General features: G+C 40.0%; 1 long non-coding RNA gene across 3 annotated transcripts in view; it reads right to left on the bottom strand.

The window, feature by feature from the left end:
- Positions 1-12,356, bottom strand: part of LOC132418576 (uncharacterized) — a 62,506-nt gene that overhangs the window by 41,828 nt on the left and 8,322 nt on the right. For all 3 annotated transcript variants that reach the window (XR_009518018.1, XR_009518019.1, XR_009518020.1), the window contains exons 2-4: positions 10,210-10,350; positions 9,619-9,776; positions 9,080-9,182 (exon numbers count right to left, since the gene is read on the bottom strand). This is a non-coding gene — a long non-coding RNA (uncharacterized lncRNA). The remainder of the gene's footprint in view (positions 1-9,079; positions 9,183-9,618; positions 9,777-10,209; positions 10,351-12,356) is intronic.

Here is a 12,356-nt window from a genome sequence, read left to right as displayed (position 1 = left end):
TTACTCACACTATTTCACTAGGTGCCTTATAAAGTTGCTTAATCCACAGTAAGAAACAATTACATTAGAACAAAGATATACATACATACAAACATATAGCTGGAACAAAAATTTCACAAAGTACTTACCCTTTGCCAGATGGAGGCTAGTATTTTCTCATTTTTAAATAGTCTATCTTCATCTGTTCTTTCCTAATCTATTCGAATCTATACCATTCCATTCAAAACTGCGACCTAGCTTTAAACACTACCCAAGGAAAACTGCCAACCACAGGCCAAGCTGAACGGGTAGTACTACACACTCATGTTTCATACCACATGGGAAAAAGGTAACACTACAAACAAGTCAAAAATATAAAGAAGCAGAAGCTATGGGGTTATAAGAGCATTTATAAACACACTGCATTTGGGACTTCCCTCGTGGTCCAGTGGGTCAGACTCTGTGCTCCCAATGCAGGGGGCCCGGGTTCAATCCCTGGTTGGGGAACTAGATCCCACATGCATGCCGCAACTAAGAAGCCCACATGCTGCAACGAAGATCCCGCGTGCCGCAACTAACACCCAGGGCAGCCAAAATAAATAAATAAATAAATATTTAAAAAAATAAAATAAACACACTGTGTTGGCCTGCAGCAGTTAAACAAATTTAAGCTAACAGCTCAAACTCAGGCTCCTTGCAGAGAGCTGGAAATCCTGTCAATGTTGGGCAGCATTTTTACTGGGCAACAATCAACAGGAGCCAAGGAGTAATAGCCTTCTCCTTTGGATGAAAGGTTCATGTTCCACTGGACCACAAACCTAAACACTCCCTCTTAGAAGCATCAACTGCTCTTTACCATTGCATTTGAAATCTTTATTTTATTTTAAGAGAATTCTCTTTTCCAATGTCTGTATCAAAAGTAGAGCAACAAAAGAAAAGCCAAAAAAACAAAACAAAACAAAAACAAAGCAGTGTTTCAAGAAATAAATAAGAAAATAAATATCAGAACCATCTTACACATTTACCCCATCTGGACCCTGCATGCATCTGCAATTGCAACCCCTGAAATAAAGGATGGAGAAGCCAGTTGTTAATGGATGCATTGGAAGCTAGAAGAAACGAAGCAAAGTAAAAGAAACAGAGACTAAGTATAATAATCATATTAACTGCAGAACACAAAAGTAAAGACCCACAAACATATTTCCAAATAAAGTCGCATTCTCAGGTACCAGGGGTTAGGATTTTATCTTTTGGGAGACACCCAGGGTGGCTTCTACGATGTTGTCGTAGTGAATGACTAAGTGGAGTCTGGTGAGAGCGGAGAGCTGTTGACGATTTTTCAAGTGAGAGGGAAACACGAGAAAAAAAAGACTGAACCCTGTTTGTTCTAGGATTTAAGAGATATTCAGAGTAAGGAATAGTATTCTTAGGCATAAGGAAACATCCATCAATTACAGTATGAGAGCTATTATATGTGTTCATAGAATTCCATATCTACCCAGAAGTATTGTAGATTGTAGATTTTTTATCAACTTGCAGAAAATCTTAAAAAAAAAAACGACCCACAAACTGCTGCTGTTGGTATATAAATATCTAACTAAACTGGGATAAGTCAGGCCTAGTACATTTGTATTCTCAGGAATTAGAATTGGGCTATCAAAAGTAGTAATCGGGGCTTCCCTGGTAGCGCAGTGGTTGAGAATCTGCCTGCTAACGCAGGGGACACGGGTTCGAGCCCTGGTCTGGGAGGATCCCACATGCCGCGGAGCAACTAGGCCCGTGAGCCACAACTACTGAGCCTGCACGTCTGGAGCCTGTGCTCTGCAGCAAGAGAGGCCGCGACAGTGAGAGGCCCGTGCACCGCGATGAAGAGTGGCCCCCGCTGGCCACAACTAGAGAAAGCCCTCACACAGAAATGAAGACGCAACACAGCAAAAATAAATAACTAAATAAACTCCTACCCCCAACATCTTCTTTAAAAAAAAAAAAAAAAAGTAGTAATCATAGTTAGCAAAGGGAACTGAAGCTGAAAGGATAGACAGCAAGCCAACACAATGCAGAGAGGTGAGGCCACGAGGGCCACAAACAAGCAAAACTTATGATAAAGGTGAAGCCCTCAGAACACTGTCAATCAACTATACTCCAATTTAAAAAATAAATAAAGTATACAATTCAGTGGGGGGAAAAAAGGTGAAGCCCTAAGTAAGCAGAACCTATGAATAAGCTAAAAATATGAGGCAGAGAAAAAAACTAAAACAAAGTGAATAGGTAAGCCAATAGGCAATGGGAGAAATAAGACACAAAACTTAAGAAGACAGAGTAACTCAGTTACATAAATGGCACAATCGTAACATGAAGATCCGCAAACTCCTGCTGCTGAGTTTCCCAAAGCTTCTTTGGACCCAGATCCCATCCCTAATGGGCATAACTATATTAAGGTCCCCCTATAATTGGCATTTCATGTGATCCCAGTCACCATTATTTCCCCACAAGTCACCAGCCAATAACCTGTCATTAGCTCACTGGTGAATTTGTTTCTAGCAATCAGAAGTACCTAACCAATAGTAAGAAGCAGAATAGCCCCTCAAGAGGAATGCAATTTAGGGAATTGGCTATGATCTTCCAGAAAATCCCTTGTTTTAAAGATGCTGTGCAAACCAGCTTGTGACATAGAATTTACATTTTATACCCACTTTAGAAGGTGAGACTTTGAGAGACTTGCTAGATGCTGCAAATAAGCAGTGTTAGGCAGCTAAACCAGAGAGAATAAAGTAGACATGTCATAGTGTCACCCATGCCCAAAATTCTTCTAAAGGAAACTGTACTGCAAACGAGTCTAGCTAAGAAAGCATTCTTGTGACCAAGAATCCCTCCTCTGAATCCATGGCTATTCAGATCAAGGGGAAGTAAGGATCAGATCCAAGGACAGATATCCACAAGCCGGTCAACAGCCTATGACTTGCTGTGACATGAAAGCTGTCCGCAAACAAGGATGAGGTAAGAAAATTAGATTCAACTTACAACTGAGGAAAAAGAGGGACAAAACCTCTGCAGCTGAAATGAATGGATATGCAATGAAAGAACATACCACAGCCTATGTAAGAATCATGAAGGATTTAAGTAATATCAACTGTAAGCACAGAAATCAGAAGCTAAAAATAAGCAAAAACTCCATTAGCAATAGAATAAAGAACAGAGGATAAGGAAATCAAACAGCAGCAGGACTCAAGGATATAGAGAAAGTAGGGTCGTGTAGTCATGTGTGAAACTGTCGCTTCCAAAGATGGTTAGGTATGGCATCTTTCGGATGTCCCATGACTGGGATGCCTTCTAGTTTTAGAGCAATTAAATGACTCTGGATATACCTATGATAGATGAGTTGTGTTAGTCTAAAGTACTTCGGGATTATAAAAAGGGAAAGAAAAACATTTCCACATAGCAATCAATAGGGGGAAATGTCCTAGACCTGCCAAATAACAACTGCTACCTCTACAGTCTCAGGAAACTTAACCCACAGGCAATCAGAGTCTCAATTTAATGACAACTGGGCAGCATGGAGAACAAGAGTGGAAACAGATAGTTTGCAGAGAGAAAGATGAGGTAGACTGGAGGCCACGCCTACAGAGGCTGCACAAGCTCAAGTTATGAATGAGAAAAAAACATAAAAACATAAGTATTCAGTAGCTAGGAGGTAGAGGAGGACAGAGTATGAGGAAACCAGTTGGAAGTAGAAGCAAGACGACATGCAGAAAACCAGAGAAATAAACTGAATGACATTAATAATGCCACAGTGGAGTCAAGTTCTGTAAACTTCTTAAACTGACCCAAATGAGCCCATTTCTTGCAATAAAATTTGGATTGCAAGGAATAGACCCTGAAAAGGAATGTAATAAATATGGAATTGGTTATATTGAAGCAGCAAGGTAGACAGCCAAGCAAATCACTTTTACATCCCAGAACATAATACTAATGACATACAAAGCACCCAGTCTGGCTACCACCTGTGCTCTCAGAAACTCAGAATTGTGAAATATGTACAGAAACAGGTAATCAGTAGCAGAGACTGGAGGTGAAAAAGTGCTCTAAGAGGTTATGAGGGGAGATGAGAGGCATGAACATGAGGAAGTCCACCATGACTAAGTAGAAACTATGAGAGCAAAAGTTATAAAGCAAAATATCACAGAGCAGATGTTGGCAAACCACAGCCCACAAGCCAAATCCAGCACCATCTTTTTTTTTTAAATAAATATGGTTTTGTTGGAACACAGACACATTTGTCTGTTTATGTACTGCCTCTGGCTGCTTTCATGCCACAGTGGCAAAAACCATATGGTCCACAAAGCCTAAAATATTTACTATCAGGCCCTTTACAGAAAAAGTTGCCAAACCATCAAAGAGGACAGAATAGGCCAGTGGAAGCAAAACTGAGAAGCCACACAAAAGAAACAGGGGCAGACAGAATATTTAAGTCATGTTATAAAAGCAGAAAACTGGAGAAAAAATTCTAAAACTCCTTCTGCTGAGATCCCCACTAGTACCCTATCACCCCCTGAACCCTGAATGTGCTGGACATTCAGAAAAATTATATACCACACACAAAGAGAGGATCCCCAACAGAAAAAGATTTATATTTAAAAGTAAATAAATAAAGCATGAACTATATGAAACTATAAAGTGAAGATAAACTATATTTATCTTCACTGTGAAATGCAAGGGAAGAATAAACCATAAAGAAAAAAGATATTTGAGCTACATAAAAATGAACTTCTGGGCTTCCCTGGTGGCGCAGTGGTTGAGAGTCCGCCTGCCGAGGCAGGGGACGCGGGTTCGTGCCCCGGTCCGGGAAGATCCCACATGCCGCGGAGCGGCTGGGCCCGTGAGCCATGGCCGCTGAGCCTGCGCATCCAGAGCCTGTGCTCCGCAACGGGAGAGGCCACAGCAGTGAGAGGCCCACGTACCGCAAAAAAAAAAAAAAAAAAAAATGAACTTCTATGTCAAATTGAGGGAAACATCTGTGACATATATGGTAGATCAAAAATCAGTGTGAAAAAGAAACTTAAAAATAAGACCCAAGAAAGATTTTTAACTGTTCCATCTCATTAGGAATCAAATAAATTAAAACATCAAGGGAGACCACTTTTCACCTTTGCAACTGGCAGATTTTTTAAAACCACAATATAGTACATTACTGAGGATATGAAAAAACAGGCATTCTCATACACTAGATGGAATTGTACATTTAATCCAACCTTAGGAAACAAACATGGAGATGTGCAAAAACTTATTTACAGGGATGTTCACATTAAGCATTATTTACACAAACTTAGAAGGGCAGCAATTGAACGAGGGCCCAAATATCAGATACAAATTATTTTTTATATTATAATGCCAATTAAAACAGATGTTTAATTTTTTATTATTAAAATTTTTTTTTTATTAAACATGTTTCAGATGGCATGGGACAGTTTGAGATCTGCTGAATTTAAAAGCTCAGGCAACAAGGTTTCATTAATGACCCTAACGTCAACAACTGACAAAGACTGTCACTCCAACCAAAAACTCACTTTTGAACACAGAAACAAGGTAGTAAAAAAATAAAATAGAAAATAAAATTTAAAAATAGCGAATTTAGCAGACCTAATTCAATACTCTTGAAAACTAGGAAATTTTCTTCTGGAAATACAAGGTAGGTTCATTATAAGGAAAGCTATTAAATATAACAAATACAACAAAAAGGGTAAATAAAAAGATTTACTTCCATGTTCAACACTTACTAGACTGAGATCCCTGTTACTTTGTTCAGATCACATTTTGAGACATCAATGGAAGGATTAATTCCTCCTAATCCTGAAAGCCATTTAGGGTTTGATATAGCAAATTACCAAAACCACAGCCCCCTACGATGACTGCTAGGAGAGTGATTACATCCAAAGTAACCTCTGTATCAGATTCACTTTTGGACCTACATAGGGTAGAAGACACGCTGGTGAAGAAGGTAAACACTAGAGCTGATAAGGTAAGAATAAGAACAAATAACAGACATAAAGACAAAGTCACTTCTAAGCCATCCAAAGAAAAGACCTGTGGCAAGGAAGAAGATCCTCTAAGGGATGATAATAACGTGGCCCATGAGGATTCTATCACTCTACCAAGAACTCGGGCCAATATCTAGGTGACTATTAAGTCATGCACATAATACACAGATCATGAGACACTTTCCAGTGCTAATTCAAGTAGAGCTGTGTTACTGTCATTGTATTACAAGTATTTTGAATAAAGATCACCCTGAATATTTTCTTTAACGTATCACCTCAAGTCTTATTTTAAAGTCTTCGTGTATATACAGTATAGAACAAGGATAGCATCCTATGGCCCATGGGCTGAATCCGGGCTGTCACTTGTTTTTGTAAATGAAGTTTTATTGGATCACAGTCCTGCCCACTTGTTTCCGTACTGTCTATGGCTGCTTTCACGCTACAGGGAGGGGAAAGATGTATGAAAAATTAGGATAAACTCATAATTAGGAAACATGAGTAGTACTTCATTGATACTTGAGAATGGCTAAAATTTAAGTCATCCCTGAAAAGAAAAAAGAAAAAAGAAGGGAACCATATAGGATAAACGAATAGCTACAGTGAGGCATATAAAACATAGTTCTTTCTGTATACATAGCAAATTTGTGAATGTGCTTTCTTGGTGAGCTTAATTTGAGTGGGAAGAAATTCAGAGGCAAACTGACTACTATAAGATTCCATACTTTCTAGGATCAGCTGTAAATCTAAGCCCCACAGAAAAGAAAATGGGTTGGGAGGGGAACATCTGTAGTCATAGTACATTTAACCTATGCCAGTGGTTTGCAAACTTTCTGTGAAGGGCCAGATGGTAATGCTTCAGTCTCTGTGGATCATATGGTCTCCGTTGCAACTACTCAACTCTACTGTAGTGTGTAAAGCAGCCATGGACAATAGTGAATGAGCATGACTGTATTCCAACAAAACTTTATTTACAAAAACGGGCAGCTGGCATGTGGGCCATAGCTTACCAAGCCCTATAGTTTATGTTAACTATCTGGACACTGTCACCTTACCAGCAATAAAATTTATGAAAGTATTAATTGTTAGGTATTCTTATTGTTTTCCACTTGATATGAACAGAAAATAATTTTATCAGCATTGTCTGCTAAGGGAAGGCAATGTTTATGTGGAATTCGCGCTTGGACACGCTGATCTACACAGCAGGCTGCTCCAACCCCTGATACACCTACACCTGAGTTAACATTCTGCAAGCGATGGGATTTTCAGTTGTAACTCTGACTTTTGTGATTCCTTTTTGTTTGTGTAAAAGGAAGTATAACCTCATAGAAACTATACAACATAAACATCATGCTGGAGGGTGGGGGTAATAATAAAAGGTGAGAAGACAATGAGAAATAGTGAATGGTGGTGTGGGAAAGAAATAAATGCTAATCCATCCAAAGCGGTCATCTCTAAAAGTTAGAGGGACCTACACAACCCTTGCACCATCTCTTGTGCATCTGTATCTCCCTTCAAGAATGAACCACTCACATGTGCCCCTATATCCCAGAAGACGACAGTGATGAAGAGCCCACAAGGAGTCAGGAAGTCCCAACAACTAAGAACGTGCTCAAAACATTCTAGTGCTTCAAGTAAGGTAGCTGAGATATTTGGAGTGTGACTCACACAGCTCCACCACTGGCTCCCTGTGTTACATGAGTGACACTTCTCTGATCCTCAGTTTTATTATCTGTAAAGGAGGAACAAATCCTACTTCCCAGAGGTAATGTTAATTTAAAATGAGATAGCAAATAGGTGTAAAGCACTCACCTAGAACATAAAAGCCACTTATAACTAATAAGCACTATTATTATTATATGACTTTAGGAAGGAAATTTTCAAATGTTGTATGTGGGTGCTAGATGACTAGCCTAAAGAGAAAAGAAAAAGAAAAAACAACAGACCTGCTGTCACAAAAGGAAAGGAGGATGGATAACAAGGCTAGGGAAGTCCTAGGGCAAGAAATGGCATTCAGACAGCAAAAGCCAAATTTATACATCCCACTTTGGCCCAGATAGAGAAAGTGACAGAAGACTTTTTTAACTGCATGCTAACATTCATATCCTTATACATGAACAATGTCATTTTAAAATAAGTTCTGGTGAAGGATACAGAATGCAGGGACTCTCTTTGTATCAACGACTATTCCAGACTTCTCTGTAGGGAAAAGACCATGTTTCTATCATTCAGGTTCCCAGTGCAGGCTAATCTACCTAATTCTGCCAGCAGGAATTATCCAAACACACCAGAAACTATACCAAGAACATTATGTTATGAAGGCACCATCTCAAGACCATCCATCCTTATGAGAAAAGGTGACTTTTATTGCTTCCATAAAAAATGGCAGATACCAAGGAATGATATGGCCCTCAGGTATTAACTCTGGATGGAGAAGCTACTAGCTTAAGACAGGGGTGGCTTCTGCAGAGATCTCCCAAGAATGGCCATTTTATAGATGCTGTCCAGTTTAATTATGAACCATTTCATTATTCCTTAAAGCCTATTAGGGGGCTGATCCCTGAGGAGCCAAAAATGAATGCTGGTCCAATTGGTTTAAATGGAGTGCACAAGAAGACGCTGCTCCTCTGAAATTACTAATCCAAAGTGCCATATACTTGGTGGCTGCTGAAACAACAAGCTTCTGCTAATGAGCTGGCTTTTGACAAGATGTATGTAGCTCCATAGTCTGATAAAGAAAAACCCTCAACAAGTCTGGTTTGAAAGATTAGACTCTCCCCTAAGGGGAGTGTAATCAGTGTCATGTTGACATTATTTATGACATGCAGCTTATGCCACCGAGTTTACTTGGGAACCATTTCAGTTCTCGTGACCCTCTGCAGGGGTGTTCTCAGACTGGGTAAACATATAATCCACCCCAATTGTTTTGAGAAGGATATATCACAGAATAAACTGCAGGCTTTAAAAGTACTGGCCCCTGGAAATGACATTTCTAAGAGCCTCCCTGACAGGAGCCAAGGCAATGTCAGTCTTTCCTCCCCCCCTACTTACCTTAATCACTGTGTTACCTTAATCACTGAGAAGACCCCCTCTTCTGCTGCACATGCACTCACGTGGAAAATCTGGTAGACTCTCTAAAACACTTTTCAAAGATATCCTTCAAAATTCAGCCTAGTGAGGGGTTACAAAAAGGAAATAGATTGCTTTCATTATCTATGACCCTCCCATACTCAGCTTGTCAGCCTCCACTGCACTGATAGACAGTGGAATGTATGAAAAGGGAGAATGAGAAGGGGGGAGAAAAACACACAGTATTGCTTAGTCCAACCCAACCATTTTTTAATGCCATTTTCACACCAAAATGGAGAAACTTCTGATATAACATTTATGATACATATTTACTTATTTATCAGTTATTTATTCTTTTGTCTAGTCTCATAGGAATGAAAGTCCATGATGGCAGGACTTTGTTAATATCTAGAACAGTCTCTGGCACTTAGTAAGCACCTAATAACTGTCTGTTGAAGGAAGGGGGGAAGTGCCACGTCACAACCATCTCTTCTCTGCCACCAACTGGGGAACCCCACCGAAACCACCACCAACTTACCAAGACTTCCTAACGGCTTCACAAGGACATCCAGGGCAATGATGCTTCATTCTGGCTTGCTGGTGAACCCACTGGGCAGGAAGCCTCAGGATAAGTGACAGGTAGGTCTTAGTGTTGCTCTTGACTCAATGACTTAAGGTTTCAGGCTGCCCAGGAATCTGCATTTTTAACAAGCATCCCAGGTGATTTTATGCATAATAAAAAAAATCACACCATGGACATTTCCTTCATCAGAGGAGCACAATCTCAGAGGCTATTATAAAAATCTTTCACAGTATGGAATAAAAATGTTTCTGTCTCACATGGCCTCCTTGGACTTAGATGGAATCTAGAGGAAGCACTGGGTGGAAGACACAGTATTGGGCTTGGATTCAAATCCATTTTCTATACCAACTAGCTATGATCTTGGGCAAGATATCATCTGCAGAAATGGGAGAATGGGAAAAGAAGAGGTTAGGCTCAGTACTCTCTAGTGTACTCTGAATATTTTAAGACCTTTTTTCATATCATAATGGGAAAGGCCTAGTAAGACTACCTTTCCTGGCCCTTCCCACTAACTGGGCAAGCCCACCAGAGCCACTGACCACTTACTAAGACTTCACAATGGTTTGATAACCATGTGCAGGATGCTGATTTGAGTCTCTTCCAATTCTCTAGTAACCTCACTGGGCCAGGCAGGGCTCAATATACCTCTTCACCAGTGGCATGGTTTCTGATCGAGTTTGGTGTCACCTGTAGGATAGGGAGAAGGAAGAAGAAACAAATGTAAGAACAGTTAAGGTATGAGATCTAGCTTTAATTTTACTTTACCATAGTCAAGTCATCCAGTCCACACCATGGACCTCAGATTACACTCTTGCTAAGCACTATTATTAGCATCACAATTATCTTTATCTGGCAAAGACTGTTGCAATGCAAACAATTATTATTTAATAAGGATTCTTGCCTCCATTTTAAATGAGATAACTTGGGTACAGAGGCACCAAGTAACTATACCAAAGTGTTAGAACTCAGATCTGAACTGATGCTGATCCTCCTAGCTACCTACCCTCTTTAGACCTCAATCAATATCCTATCTTTGAATGGAGGTAAACTTGGTATCTTAGGTGCCCTTCTATGCCTGGCAATTATGACCCTTTATTCCATACTCCTGACTAAAAGGCCCCCCTAAAAGTGAACTAAATCTCCATCTACTCATCATATGGCATTTAGTTCACACTGATGAGGAAAGGTACAAAACCCTGGGCTCTGGACCAAGGCCTGTCATTTACAATCTCAACTCCCACCAGGACTCACTTTTCCCATACCTGAAAAGTAATAGAACATATCTTGTCCCTTATCAGCTGTGTGGGTGACCAAAAGGATCACAAGGAGCTAGGTAGGCCCGTGGCTAGTCCCCTACCTCCAAAACTCAACCATGAGGAATGGGGCTCTGAGACCTAAGACCCTCACAGGACAAGCCAAAGACCCCCAAAGGGTCCTTTCTTCCCTAAGGAAGCAGCCTTCTGCCTCTAAGTTTCCCAGTCCCTAGCTGTTTAGCATGAAAAGCAACCCAGAAATCTAGCAATTCAGTGACGGCCCAAAGCCCAGGCTATTAATTATTATCATTAGATGCTGGCAGCACCAACTAGTGCAACTAGGTTTCCTGTTATTGCAGTGAGATGCAGGCAACCCTCAAACCCCAGGAAAACCCAAGGAGCAGTTTATCAGGGCTCATTTTTAACTGTTTCACCCACAGTGAAATATAATAGTGTCTTATAATCTACTAGTGATCATGAGACCCAGGAGAAAGCTCTCCCACCATAGGTGGGGAAGATTCATAATGCCAAGTGGTATGTGTTGGGGGCGGTGGGGGGAGGTGAGGAGGCAGCCTTGATGGGTTTGAGCCTTCTCTTTATTGGATAAAGTAAAGCAGCCGTTACTAGAGCAAGATCTGCACACCCATAAGCAGCTGCTGCCACCAGCAATTATTTAGCTTATGAAAGCCCAGAGGGACATGGGTAGGAAAGGAATGTGTACAGGGTCTAATTGGGAAATAAACAGTAAGTGTAAAGCCTGATGCGTGAAATGCCTGCACTAAGGAGCCAAGAACAGTTAGTAGTTAAGCTAGTGCCTTTCTCTAAAGACAGAGATCTTATTTCCACCATGCCCTACTCCCACCCGGCCCAGCTCTTTTCCAAACTAAACTGCTCCAGTTTCCAGCCCCCTCAACCAACCCATTTATTCCACTTCTGTTCAGGTCAGCATATTTCAAAATGGAAACCGTTTCAATGTTTGTCTTAACTTTCAAAGTCATAAACACACGCTGTGAAAAAAAAATTCCAGAAATACATTAAGAATACACAGAAAGTAAAAATCACAAAATCCCAGAAAGTTTAACACTTGGGGTATATGCTTCCAATTACTTTTATGTACCTGTACAAACATGAATTTTTATTTAACAAAAATTAGATGAAACCATAGCCTTTCGATTAATATACTGGGTACATCTTTCCAAGCCATATACTCATCTACAAGACTTTTCATTTTTAATGCCTAAGTTGTATTATTACATGAATACACCAAAATTTATTTATTCAAATTCCTATTTAGGGATAAGTAAGTTTTTCTATTTTTTTTTACTGCTATGAACATTGTGAACATTCCCATACCTAAATCTTTTAAAATACCCTTAGAACATTTAAAAAAATATTTAGAATTTATTTAGAATATTTTAGGGGTATATCCCTAGAAATGAA

Source organism: Delphinus delphis, chromosome X, assembly GCF_949987515.2.
Source record: "Delphinus delphis chromosome X, mDelDel1.2, whole genome shotgun sequence".
In the NCBI taxonomy this organism is placed as follows: domain Eukaryota; kingdom Metazoa; phylum Chordata; class Mammalia; order Artiodactyla; family Delphinidae; genus Delphinus; species Delphinus delphis.
This window is presented reverse-complemented; position numbering and strand designations above follow the sequence as displayed.